At 43.3% G+C, this 14,304-nt stretch overlaps 1 non-coding gene across 1 annotated transcript; it reads left to right on the forward strand.

The window, feature by feature from the left end:
• The first annotated feature begins 3,698 nt into the window (after nucleotides 1-3,698).
• On the forward strand, nucleotides 3,699-3,771 carry Trnak-cuu (transfer RNA lysine (anticodon CUU)). The gene has a single exon. It is a non-coding gene; the product is annotated as a tRNA-Lys (tRNA).
• Nucleotides 3,772-14,304: the final 10,533 nt, after the last annotated feature.

Below are 14,304 nucleotides of genomic sequence, written 5' to 3' on the forward strand. Positions count from 1 at the left end.
CCAACATTAGCAGTCTCTCTCAGTTGACAGTGTTACATGGCTGGCTTTTATTTCCAGGGCTCTTTGAAATGATGGCTGCTTCCCGTCACCTTTGTCTCCGCAGCCCAGGGCAAGGTGGTACATGCCTGTTCGGAAAGCAGCCAGCAGCGGGGCTGGATGTTCTGATGTGAGTCCAGTGTTACCTGAGGTAGTCTGATGCGCTTGCAACTTAGAAAAGAAAGTGACAAAATAAATAATTCTGAAGAATATTTAAAATAAATATGTGTGTCTATACATATGTGTGTGGACTGTGTGACCTGGCGGCATTAACAAATACATGATTTGTGTGTATGTGTGTGTGTGTGTGTGTGAGTGTGAGTGTGAACTGTATGCTCCTACACCAGTGCTTGGCTGAGCTCCAGCAGTCATCAGGGATATTAATATTAATAAAGACATGAAAGTTTCTTAAATGATTATTTATTGATTGTGTACATGAGGGACTGTGTGTGAGGGTATGTATGTGTGCATATATGTGTATATGTGTGTGCATGTGTGTATGCATGTTTGTGCAACATGTATGTGTGATCGTATATTTATATGTATGCATATACTTGTTTGCACATGCATGTACATGTGCATTTGTGTGTGACTGTGAGCGTATTTGCTCTATGAGAGGACAACTTGTGGGAATTGACTCCCCCCACACACCATGTGGTTCCAAGGGTCAGACTCACTCCTGAAACTTGGCTGTAAGGACATTTACCTGCGGAGCCATCCCTCTGGCTTCTAACATGCCAATTGAATTAAAGTCCTGATTGAAAGAACTGAACAGGAAAGAGACGCCTCTTTTGCTTGTGGAAAAGGGCTTTGAGGGACCACCACCACAGCAACAAAAATCCATGTACTTGAGAGTGTCTCTTCCAATACAAAAACAAGCCACACTCCTGAGCCACTTTTGAAAAGCAAAGTTTGGAGATTTGTTTTTTTCTGACTCTTGTCTTTATTCCGTAAGCATTTGGAAGAGGAACAGTCAGCAATTAGCAAGGAAAACAAAACCAACTTATTACCAATCATAGACTCTAAAGATGGGGAAGACAGTGAGGCTAATGACCGTAAGGTTTCCGAATCGCGTGAGGCCTCAGGAATTACGGAATTGCCTAGAACTTAAGTTCTTCACGGCCTTTCATTTGATCTCTAGCCAAGCAACTGCTGGAGGGTAATGTGGTATTCTCCAAGTCGTCTGTCATAGAATCGCAGTGCAGGAGTTCAGTGTGCTTGAAATTCTGATGAGGTCATTAATAACACCTCCTGTCAGTGACTGAACTCTAGTTAATAACTTCCTGGTGACTTTTGTGAAATGGCTTTTCCTGGGGATATTCATTTCCAGAGGTTTGTGGATGTCCTTCGATCGTTAGCCAGTGACAGAAATAGCCACTTTGCTGTGGCGTGTTTTGAGGTTTTGCCTTTACTTCTAAGAAAAAAAAAAAGGCGATAATTGTGTAAACCAACTAGTCTTCAGTGTTTGGCATCAAGTGTTAACCGAAAATTGAAGGAATATTTTCTAAAAAGGATAGTTTCATGGAATTTCCATGATAGCAGCATGCCAGCACCAACGATTTTCAAATGGCAACCTCTTATTTTACAGGTTATGTAAGTCTGATAGAGTTTTTTTTTTTTTTTTTTTTTTTTTTTATTAAAAAAACCCTCTTGCCTCCTCTCCCTGGGAGCAGTTTCTTAGAATTTCTCTGACTAACACAGACTCACGTCAGAGCGCTCATTTCTCATCCTCTGCCGCTCGTACCACACAACCAATCCAAACCCACTTTCGCCCCAGAGCCAAGCCAGGCTCCACTGCCGACTGTGTTTGTGTCTTCTCTGGTGGGAGGGGAAACTGGGGATAAGGTCAGCAGAGCTGTCTGTCAGATTCTAGAATGGCTGAGTCAGGGCAGCCTTAGGAGTTGGAAGGAAGCATTGGCTGGGGTGAGGGAGCAAGCAGGAGAGGGAAAGGGAGAAAGAAGGAGAGGAGGTTGTGGGGAGAGAGAAATTATTTAACACGTCAAGCCATCTTCATTCAGGATTTCTAACTCTCTACGGCTCCCACTGTCGCCCAGGAACGGGAATTCCCCCACACCTAGTGAACGAATGCACCATAATTGGGACTGACGGGCTTTGGGTAGGCTTACAGATGATTGATATGTACCTGGCTTGGAAGAGGAATTCAATTTCCTTTACGTTTAAAACTCCCCTCCTTTCTCTCCCTGTCTGCTTCTCCTTCCTCGACCTCTTTAAACTATGAGATTTACTAGATAAAGATGTGTGGCCCTGGGATTAGGAGACTCTTCTCCATCACTATAGAAAAGGCGCGTGTGTGCGTGTGTGTGCGTGTGCGTGTGTGCGTGCATGTGTGTGCGCGCGCGCGTGTGTGCGTGCGCGTGCGTGCGCGTGCGTGCGTGTGTGCGTGTGTGTGTGCATGTATGCATTCTATGGGTGTGTATTCCTTGTGATTTGATTTCTTCTTTGAAATGGCAGAAAGCTAGAGACCAAGAGAGACAAGGAGCTGGTGGGGAAGGGGGAAGGGGGGCATTGTTACGCTCTCTTAGGGTTGCCCAAAGAGACTTGATTTTGCAGGTGGAGCCAAAGGATGGGTTCAGAGTTGGTCATTACTGGAGGTTTACAGTCTCACGGTGAGACACGGCATGCTTTGCAACACGGAGCAGGTCTATACATGAACACATGAAAAGAGCAGACAATATGATATGCCTATATTCTGTAGCCCAAGGGGCCCCCGAAAACAAGACACCCTTCTTCCCTTGAGGGAGACCCGTGCCTTGAGTTCCCGTTTCACTCTTGGTATGGTTTGAATATGTCAGGGTCGGGGTTTGCATGCTTGGTCTCCAGACCATGACGCTGCTTGAGGGACCCTGGAAATATAGTCGGGTTAAGTAGGAGGAGGTAGAACCCTGGGGCTGGTCCTTAGAGTAGATTCTATATGGTGATCTCCAGTTACCTCCTTATTCCAGCAAACAGCACAACTTTGCTCTCCCTGAAGGCTGAAACAGTTTGCTGTTTATAGAGACCTCATTTGCTTTGTCCATCCCTCTGTCTCTGGACACTCTACACTGGTTTTTGTCAACTGTGCCACCATAAACAGTGGCAGGTGAGCACCTCTGTGACAGGGGACTTGGGAGTCTTTGGGTAAATCTCCGAGAGTAGCATAGCTGGATGATATCGTCTATTTATTATTAATTTTTCTGAGGGACCTCCATGCTGATTTCCACGGGGCCTGGACGCGTTTGCAGTTTGACCAATGGAGAGTACGTATCAACGGTCGCGTTTGAACAGTGCCTCACGCACACTAGCTGCTGTCCTCATGGGGCTTGACCTCTGTCCCCTGAACTGTACAGGGACTACTTCCTTTTTCTCATGCTCACACTCTCAGCTCTGTTTCCCCCAGTCTTCTCCAGAGAGTTTCCCTTTAGAGAGAGCACACCCTTCACAGTGACTTGTCACCGGCCCTGTCATTTTGTTAAATCCACTTCCTTTCTTCATTTGATGCCCCTGCCAATTGTGACACATTAAATATATATATTTGCTTGTATCTATATTTGAGTAGGGGTTCAGACAAAACCATGGTACAGAATATGGTCTGAATAGCTTGCTTGCTGTCCTCTGTCCTGTTGTAATAGGAGCGGCGGGGCTGCGTCCCCAACACCCCGACCGCCCGGCTAGCTCAGTCGGTAGAGCATGAGACTCTTAATCTCAGGGTCGTGGGTTCGGGCCCCACGTTGGGCGCCATCTGTTGTAATAGGAGCGGCGGGGCTGCGTCCCCAACACCCCGACCGCTTGGCTAGCTTATGCCCGAAATAACAACACACAAACTGTATTCATTTAAGAACTGCTTGGCCCATGAACTCTAACCCTTACAGGCTAATTCTCGCACCTGGACTAGCCCATTTCTAATGATGTGTGTAAGCACCCCAGGGTGCGCTTACCGGGAAGAGTCTAGCCTCCATCCATCCTGGTGTCTCTGCTCCAGAGAGCAGAGCTGTTGGGTCTCTCCAGGAGCAGAGCAGAGACTGACCTCACTTCCTCTCCCGCCCAGAATTCTATTCTGTTTACTCCTCCCACCAATGCTTTAACCTATGAGGCCAAGCAGTGTGTTTATTACTTAACCAATGAAATCAACAGGTTGATATATGACACTCCCACATCACTGTCCTGAGGGCTCCTTGTTCTCTACTTTGCATTCTTGGTCACCATCTCTTGTGCAAACCCTCCTTCCCGTGACTCCTGAAGACTCTGCTGCTTCTTCGGGCCGGGATGTTTTTCTATTTCTTTTCCTGGTTCAGTTCAACTCACTCTTAGGACTTGACCCAGAACTCGTGCATACTTGCCTTATACAGCTCCATTTTCCCTGAGCATCCTACTTCATGTGTGTTCCCACACAGCGTGGAAGTCAGTCTTCACAGGTCTAACAGGGATGAGAACAGAGAAGTAACGATGTGAAGAACAATGGTGGCAGGCTTGCTATGAGCAGTCTGATGGTAAAGACGTCATATGACCAGGAAGGAACAGGAAGTGAGAAGTGGAGCTGTGTCTCAACAGAACTCTAGCATAGCTTCCCATGACGTGAACACAGATATGAGATACAGAGGGGGAGGCGTGGACAGGAAGTGGCATATGTACACATGTATATCCGTGTGCAAGCCTAACCCACATATTAAAAACTAGAGACAATGAAGCGTGTGTGAGTTCTTTGATTAAAAGGCTCGTGCCCTGACACTCCGCAGCACACTGTCATCGCTGATTATGTTAATAAGGGAGTAAAATGGACCTATTAATTTGGCAATTGGCTCCAGATGGGATTTGTTTTAAAGCTATACAGCTGTGTCAAGCATGTGAACCAAGTCCTCGATGTGGGATCAAGTTGCTAATGTCCCCATCTCTTTACTACATCACAGACAGAGAGGGACTCGGGGTATGGCAGAAGCCTCCTCCATCACATTCTAATAACTTTGCCCGTAGGGTGTCTGTTTTTGAACTGAGACTTTGGCTTCGGCCTCCTCCTAGCTATGTGACATCTGTGCTCGAGTGGCTTTGAAAGCCAGGAAGTTGCCTCATTATTTGAAAATTGGATTCTGTATGTGGACAGTCAAGCCTTAGTCAAAATAGAAATAAAAACCGTGTTTATATACACACTGACATGAGACTTCTCAGTCGTTCATCCTCCAAACACTTGTCAACTGTCCTTACTCTTAGAGGTATCCTGTTAGATGGTGCTGATAAAAAACGAAGAAGCCTGGTTTGTGCTCCCGAGGACTTCCCAAGTCTAGGGTTAGGAAGAGGCTATTGCCACAGGCATCTTGAGAGAACTAAATTTACTGGTGGCAACACTGCAAAGCTCCCCAGTAGCCTGGAGAAAGGGAGCAATGTGTGTGTATCCCACAAGGACACGGGTGCTGGCTGAGGCCAGAAGAGGCTTCTGGATCTCATGAGGTCAGAAACGCAGGTGATACAGGTAGTCAGCATCTGACATTAGTGTTAAGAATCAAACCCTGGGCCTCTGGAAAGCCACGGTTACACGGTGGCTACAGCAGCTCACCTGCATTCTCAGCACTTTCTTGGCATGTCCTCATCGGGCCTTGCCTTGTGTACATACACCTCGTGTGCATGCTGCTGGAGTGCATTCTCACGTGTATAAGTGCGCCGAGATTATAATCAGGATGTTGATGTTGATGAGGGCTGGCACTCACTGCCTTGTTTTAACTCGGTCACTTTACAAAGACAAATGCAGTCACGATCTTAGATCCTTGGAAGAGGGAGTCGGCGTTTCAACATAAGAATTGGGAAAGGCTATTCTGTAGTTTATAACATTTGAGTTGGGACTGCAGCCTGAGACAGGGGAGCTCTAAGATCTCAGTCGCATATGAAGCTTTTACAGCCCAGGGAAGCCACTGTAAACGGTCTCCAGTCCTTTGACAGAACTAGAAAGAAGTGGGATGAGAATGGAAGGTGGGGATCTCACGGGATTTCTGGGGTTAGACCAGCAGGCCGCTGTGTGAGACAGAAGGGAACCAGAAACACATTTCCCGCCTGTGCTTGCTGCTTTCCCTGCCTTCGGTGCCTCTAGGCTGATAGTTCATGGAGAGCCAGGGGAAGGTATCTCCTGTTCATCTTTGACTCTAGGCGCCCCGCTACCTGGCACCTGATTGAGATAGGTGTGGATATAGCTGTGAAGTGGAGAGTTCACATTTGACCAGGTGGTAACACATGCTACAGGATATCCAAGAGGAGCTCCGTCGAGAGTCCATTATCAACGGTATACTGTAAGCAGAGAATGTCTGTTAGCGTCCCAGCTGCCCAGACCCAAATAATCACACACAAACTCTGTTAATTACAGCACTGTTTGGCCGGTTAGCTCAAGCTTCTTACCAAATTAACTCTTATATCTTAAGTTAATGCATTTCTATTAATCTGTGTATTACCACAAGGCTGTGGCCTACCGGTGAGGTTCCGGTGTCCTTCTCCTTCTGCAGCCTCATGGCACCTCCTTGACTCCATCTTCCTTCTCTCTCTTTCTCTCTGTTCTGATTTCCTGACTGGCTCTATTCTGCCCTGCTATGGGCCAAAGCAACTTCTTTATTAACCAATGGTAATAAAACATATTCACAGCACACAGAGGGGAATCCCACAGCAGTGTGGCGGCAACCACAGGCCTCAAGCCAGACCAATGACTCTAGCTTAGCAATGAACGCTGACAAGTAAGGATGTGTGGACTAAAGGGTAAACTGTGTAACTCACCAGGGCCATGCTACAGCTTCCAGGATGAGTCTTTTCCTTTTCTGGGGGGAGGGGTTGTTTGTTGGTTGGTCTTGGTTTTTCTCTTAAATTTTGTGGGTTGGGTTGCAAGGGCAGGGGCGGAAGCAAGGGGCAGGCAGATAAGCACAATAAGGACGGATGAGGTGAAAACGTGAAACCCACAGAGAATCAATGAAAGCTAAGGAAAAAAGAAATACACCATAAAAAATATTTCTGATTATAAATCGGAGGGCCTAAATCATCTCAACTTCACTCCTCCACACCGTTCCTGCCACAGATTTGGCACTACCTGCAGATTAGATTTCCTGTGACATCCTGGTGTTTTAACCATTTAAATCGAATGACCCTGGAAAAAATTCGAGACTTACTCGTGAATGAACCACAAGAGCTTACACATTGATAAGCCAAAGCGTCTACAGTCGTTTCTTAGAGCCCCGTTGTACTAGGGGCAAAGTCTCCAGCTTGCTTCAGACCTGGTCCCCTTGCAACGGCTCTCAGCGCTTGGTGGTGTAAGAGAACCAGGAGGTGTGGGCACCTACATAGCGACACAGAAACAGAGACTCAAGACCGGAAACTGGTCTGTCTTTTGTCAGCTATGCTCATGCTGAGCTAGTTTCTTTTCTCTCGTCTCGTTTCTCCTTTGTGTTTTAGCTCGTCTAACCTATGTGTTAATGTTGTTTATATCCAGTCCCGACAGGCACGGGAACACGTGGGTGTGGCTTGAGGACAGAGCTCCGCCTTTGCCTCAGACTCTGCTCGGTTTTGTGGGTTTAAGTTAACGTCATTTGAAAGGTTTTGGGGTGTGGGGTTGGATATATACAATAACTTGGTCTTTTGTGACAACAAGATTTATACTGGCCGTGCCTCCCATACCGCTGGGAACTGGAAAGAAATCTGACCTACAATGGGAGCCCTGAGAGTTTTAAAAAGACAGTATCCACTATTCTGTCGTGATGGCTTCAGACCTCTGGTGAGCTTCCTACCAGGCCGGGCCCCACCGTGCCTTTCAAGAGAAAACAAGATTCAAATGGTCTATCAAATATGGAATACATCACAAATACATTTAATTCATTTTCTCTGCCTTCCTAATTAAAATTTCTACAGTGACTAGGACTTTGGGGTGAGGAGGAGGAAATAAGATGGTGGAGATATATTAAAGGCAGATTTATTTCCCAAATTTCTGACTTTTTTTGTCCACTTCAGATGGCTTGACTTGAACAAAGTATAGAAGCAGGCATTCCGTTTTGTGTATTAGCTGGGTTCCAGTGAGCAGCTCCTGTTAAAACCAAATCTGTGGGGTGTAAGCTGTTTTATGCAAAAGGTAACAATACAAGCTTTTATAAATCTTAAGTCCTCTTAAACCTCGGACACTTTGGAGCCACCAACTGTAAACTATAAGGTTTCAATCCACAGGGATTTGGTTACTTCCTGGTGCCTTTCAGGCCATTAGGCAAATATTTATATGAACCTCTCAAATGTTAAGACGTTTAAGAATTATTTTGTGTTCAATAGAAGCTTCTAAACCATACCTTTTCGGTTGATTTTTTAAAAACATATAGGTCTTATGTTTTTCCATTTGTCGAATATTTTACATACTTTTGAGAGTCATTTTATTCCATTTGTTTTAGACATAATTTGACCAAGACATATCCTAGACGGGATTTTGAAAGGACGAATACTAGTATGAACAAATTAATGTCCCCTAATTCTTAGTCTTCTCAGTACTTTGCTTATTTTCTCAAGAAGAAATGGGAATCGATGACATTTCTTTCGCTTGATAGTCTGTAGCAATTAGGATCCTTTAGCACAAGCCATGGTAAGCAGTTCTGGAATTCAGATTGAGCAGAAGAGGGAGGGCCATCTTAGGAAGATACGGGGTCTGACAACAGCAAAGAGAGAGGGAAAGAGCGAGCCTGGGGCCATGGACTCGGCAGATTTAGGAGCTGGACCAGTGATTCTTGAGCCATCCTAACAGAACTGTCCTGAGCAGCGACAAAACCCATCCTTCCCAGCAGCTTCTGATTCCCTGTCTCAGCACTGTGACTGTTACTGGGGCCCAGAGCTACAGCAGTCTCAGAAGACACGGTCTGTGTCTCGTGTCCCCTTAGTCACCTGCTCTGTCCGCAAGGGCACCAGGTGAAGGTGGTTTGTGCAAGACCTGCAGACCCTCAACAGTCCGTGTACTACAGGCTTTTTTGAAAGGAAATAGGACACTGATGAGCCGAACTTGGCAATGGGCAGCAAGACAAATGCCCAACCCTTGGTTAATACCACCCTCAAGGAAATAGGCACAAAATCCCACTTTCATTTCTGTCTTAATACATCAGTTCCAAGAGTTTCAATAAGCCTCTTTTCAAATATACATATATACACATACACATATATAACCTCAGAGATGGTAACCTGATCATCTTAGATTCAATTCAATGAAATAATTGTGAATTCTTTGGTTTCAATTTGAGAACAATCCCCCTTGGTTCACTTCCGCGCTGTCAGCTGGGCCATCTGCGGACTAGGCTGCGCTCCGCTCCACGCTCTAACGAAAGGTAATGATGGGGAGCTGAGCGACATGCTCTTATATGGCCGCTTATTATGAGCTATTTAACTTTTATAGCTTTATTAAATGTTTTATGGAAAGGTTTATTTCATGTTTTATTGCAGCTTCGTAGGATAACCACATCTGGCCAAAAAAAACTTGACAGATGAACACAAGAGGTTCAGAAATAGCGTTAGTAAGCAGCTGCTGGGTAAATTCATATTTTATTTGGACACAAGTAGAGGGGGGCGGGAGTGATTATCTTTAGTGAACTGTGGCACTGTTGAGTGATTATGGTGGGAGGGGCAGAATCAGAGGAAGAGAAAGCCGGGCAAAGATGGTACGGTAACGCTTGCATGCAAAAGACAAGGAAAGATACATCTTATGGATATCCTCCTGTGAATGAAAGAAAGCATTCGAATCAGGAATTATCTGCCTTTAAAGGACGTATGGCTGATTTAAAATATGTTTACAAAGTTAAATATCTTAAGGATTTTTATTTTGCCTACGATAAAACTATGTGGTGGATAAAAACAAACAAATAACACCACTAGAGTATTCTGAGCCTAGCTCTAAGCAATTTGAAGTTATATCTCATATAATTATTTTATTTATATATATTTGAGAACTTCATATATAAATATATACATATTTCCCCCTCCTCTTTTCTCCTACTCCTCCAGTGTTTTCCTCTTCTCATATTCACTTCTTAGTTTTAATTATTATTATATACATCTAGATGTGTGTATATGAATTGATGAATACCTCCTTCTGAGCTCTTTTAATGTTGCTCATGTGTGTATGTACTTAGGGCTGATTTCTTCGGATTGAATAGCCAATCAGGGCCCATTCCTAAGAGAGACCAAGCCTCCCTCTCTCAGCCCTTACTAATAGCCTTTAGCCGTTTATCTAGGTATGAGGCCCAGGAGATTTCTCCCGTCAACCCTGGCTTGTAAACTGGTATTGTCAGTTTTCATATCTTGTGGAGGCAGCCATATTGTCACGATTTCACAGATGTAGCTTCCCTGTCCAGCACAGAAAACACGACCTCAAAGCAGACTATTTCTGGCTCTCAGAATCATCCTGTCCCCTCTTCTCCACTGTTCCCCAAGTCTTCAGTGGAGGGGTTTGCATTGGTGCTGAATGGATTCCTAAAATATGTCTGACAAATTGAAAGTCCCATTGAAATTTAATCTGAAGCTTCATGGTTTATACTTTGAATACCAAATCTTACTGCATTAAAGTTCATTGGACTGTATAGACTTGGGGACTGGGTGAGGTTTGGGTGTGTGAGGTTTTTAACTTATTTGCAAGGGTTTTATACAATAAAGTTTAAATTTTTTTAAAAAAAGGAAGTCTGGTAGAATCTCCTGTGGATTCATCTGGGTGTGGGATTCTTTTTTAGCTTGAAGGCTTTTATTGCTGCTTCATCCTTTCTATTTAAGCATTGCCTTAAAATATTCTGAACTTCTGTTGTAACGGTTCCCTGTCCAGCTCTGATTCTACCAATCTGGGTTCTCTTTCTTTCTTTTCTTCCCTGGGTCAAGTGTTTATCGATCTTGTTTGCCTTCTCAAAGAACTAGCTCTCACGTTTGCTGATTCTTTGTGTTGCTTTCTTTGTTTCTCTTTCATTAGTTTCTGCTCTGATTTTCACTGTTCCTTGCCACCTACTCGGTTTGGCCTCGGCTTGTTCTCATTTTTCCAAATTCTTGAGTTGCATCATTAAGTCGTTTGTTTGCACTCTTTCTGGTTTTGCGATGAAGTTTAGAGCCGTAAATTCCCACCATCGGGCTGCTTGGGATGTGTCCCAGGGGCTTTGCTGTGCTGTTACATTTTTAATTCAGTTCCAAGAATTTTTAAAATTTATTTCTTGATTTCATCTCTGACCCATTTATTATCCAGTAATGCGTTGTTCAATTTCCATGAATTTGTGTGATCACTGGAGATTCTTCTACTGTTGGTGTTAAGTTATATTGCATTGTGGTCAGGTAAGATACATGGAATTATTTTAGCTTTTTTGAGTTCGTTAAGGCTTGTTTTATGTCCTAGAATGTGGTGTAGAAGGATTTTTCTTCGGGCTGCCAACTCAAAAACAAATGACATGGAGACTTATTAACTATAAAGCTCAGCCTTAGCTTAGGCTTGTCCCTACCAGTTCTTGTAACTGAAATTAGCCCATATCTTTTATTCTACATTCTTTTACATGGCTCAGTTACCTATACTCTGCACTGCCCATCCTGCTTCCTTTCCGTCTGCCTTGCCACCCCTTCTTTCTTCTTTCCAGCATCCTCTCTGCCTGGAAATCCTGCCCAGCTATTGGCCATTTAGCTTTTTATTAAACCGATCACAGTGGCCCATCTTCACACAGTGTAAAGGAATATCCCACAGCAATGTTTTAGAGAAGCTTCTGTGGGCTGCTCAGAAGACTATGTAGTCCTCTATGTTTAGGTGGAATATTCTGTAAATATGTTAGGGCCATTTGATGTATGTTGCCATTTAATTCTGACTTTTCTGGATTTGACTTTTGTCCAGATGAATTGCCTTTTGGGGAAAGCAGTGTATTGAATAACCTACTATTATTCGTACTATTATTGAGTTGAAGTTAACCTGTATCTTTAAGACCATTAGTATACCTTGTATGAAATTGGGTGTGCCAGTGTTTGGTGCATGCATGTTTAGGATAGTAATGTTTTACTGGCTGGTTTTTCCCTTTGTTAGATCAGCACCTCCTTTATCTCTTCCCATTTCTTTTAGTTTGAAGCATATGTTTTCGGGTACTAAGATAGTTGCACCTGCTTGCTTTCTAGCCCTATTTGTTCAGGATAATTTTTTCATTCTTTTTTTTAAGGAGTTTACTATCTTTGAAGTAAGTTGAGTTTCTTGTAGATAACAGGTAGATGGATTTTTGTCTCTTAAACCATTTAACTAACCTGTGTCTTTTGATTGGGAAACCGAGGCCTTTAATATTTAAGTTATTACTGAAATGTGACCTATTGATTTACTATTTTGTTGACTATTTTTTTTTCTATTTGTACTTTTAGTCCTGTTTTGCATTTCTGTAGTTACAGCCTGATTTAGTTTCTTTTTGTAACATCTTTGCTATGTTTGTATTTCTCATTTTCAAGTATTGCTTCTATCATCCTATGTAGAGCTGGCTTGGTCGGTATGGATTCTTTGTGATTTGTTTTTACCTTGGAATTTTTTCAACTGTGTTGTATAGTTTTGCTGAGTACATTCATCTTGGTTGACATTTATGGTCTTTTAGAACTTGAAATACATTGATCCCAGGCTCTTCTGGCCTTTTAAGTTTCAGCTGAGAAATTGGTGGCTATTTTGATTCTTTTTGTTATTGTTATTATTGTTCTGACTTGTGGTTTTTCTCTTGTTCCTCCCAGCATCTCTCCGTCTTTGTCCTATATAGTTAATGCTTCACTCAGATATTCTGTGGGGAGTTTATTAGATGTCTGTGTGCTCCTTGTGTTTGTATGGATTGTCTTTCCTTAATTTGGGGGGACCTTTCTTCCAGTCTCTTTAAATGTTCTTTTAAGATTTGTTTCTTTTACTTTATGTGTATGAGTGTTTTGCCTGCAAGCCTATATGTGCATGTGTGTACTTGAGGCACACAGAAGTCAGCAGAGGGCATAAAATTTCCAGGAACTGATGTTTTGCATGGTTGGAAGTCACCATGTGGGTATCGAGAACTGGACCTTCTGCAAGAGCAGCAAGTGCTCTTAATCACTGGGGCATCTCTTCAGACTGTCTTCTATGATTTCGTTAAAGGTCTGGTCTACGCTAATGACCTGGGATTCTTCTCCTTCATCTATGTCTATAATTTGAAGGTTTGATCTTTTCAGGGTGTTCCACAGTTACTATAGGTTCCTTTTCTGTGTTTTATTTTCTCCATGTTCTTTGCTAGAATGTTCCAGTTCCTTCCCTCTGTCTTCAAGTACTGATCAAATACTGACTCTTGACGCATCCTATCTGGAAGGATTTCCCTGGAGTTTTCTAATTGGATCATTGAGCTTTTCAACTCTATCATAGTTTTGACTTGCATTCTCTTCAGTATTTCTAAATTTTTACTGAATTTAGTTTTCAGATCCTGAATTGTCATCATCATTTCATTCAATCATATATTGGTGTTTCCTTCTACATCGCTTGGGCTTTTATTGTTATTCTTTCTTAATTCATTGAGCTGTTTGTGTTTTCTTTAAACTCCTCAAATCATTTGATAAAGTTTACTATCTCTTTACATTCTGCATCCTGGGTTTCATTTAGGTAATTCTCATTGAAGATCATCTCTACAGAATTAGTGATTCTGTCTGGCCTTTTCATATTGTTTGAGTTTTGGGAATTTGACCGGGGCATGTGAACTTCTCTCTTGAGTTGTATATCTGATGCAAGCTTCTAGTCTACTTTATGTCAGACCAGTACAGGAGCTGCACAACCAAAACCAGGCCAGGGACACCTGTAGCCTGTGCTTGAGTTTCGTAACTGGAGCAAGGCCTATGACTGTGGGGATGGCATCGGAGTTGGTGGGGGTCAGAAATTCAGGAGACAATAAACACACACACACACACACACACACACACACACGTGTGCCCACATGTACATGCACACAGCCCTGGGAACTGAGGTGCTACTTTGCCTGGCTGGTAAACATTACACACTTGCAATGATTCAGTTCTGGGACATTGAGTCCTGTGTGAGCCCTTATGTAAGGCAACGATTCCTGGTAGCGTCAGCTGATTCTTCCCTGGACTTCGCTCCATGCAGCTTTTCTCTTTGTTAATTTTGTTTTTTATTCTCACTTTAATGAATGTCAGGTATAATTATTGAACAAAGACATCGTCTCCTATAGGCAATATAAAGGCTATGGCTAGCAAGGGAATATGCTGTGAGTTTGTAGCCTCCCTGGCTGGTTTGGGGGCTTTCCATATTGCCTTGTGAATGAATGCTCTTTCTACTCTTGT

The sequence above is a fragment of the Alexandromys fortis genome, unplaced genomic scaffold (genome assembly GCF_014885135.2).
Source record: "Alexandromys fortis isolate MF-2015 unplaced genomic scaffold, M_Fortis_MF-2015_v1.1 scaffold_50, whole genome shotgun sequence".
NCBI classification, from domain to species: domain Eukaryota; kingdom Metazoa; phylum Chordata; class Mammalia; order Rodentia; family Cricetidae; genus Alexandromys; species Alexandromys fortis.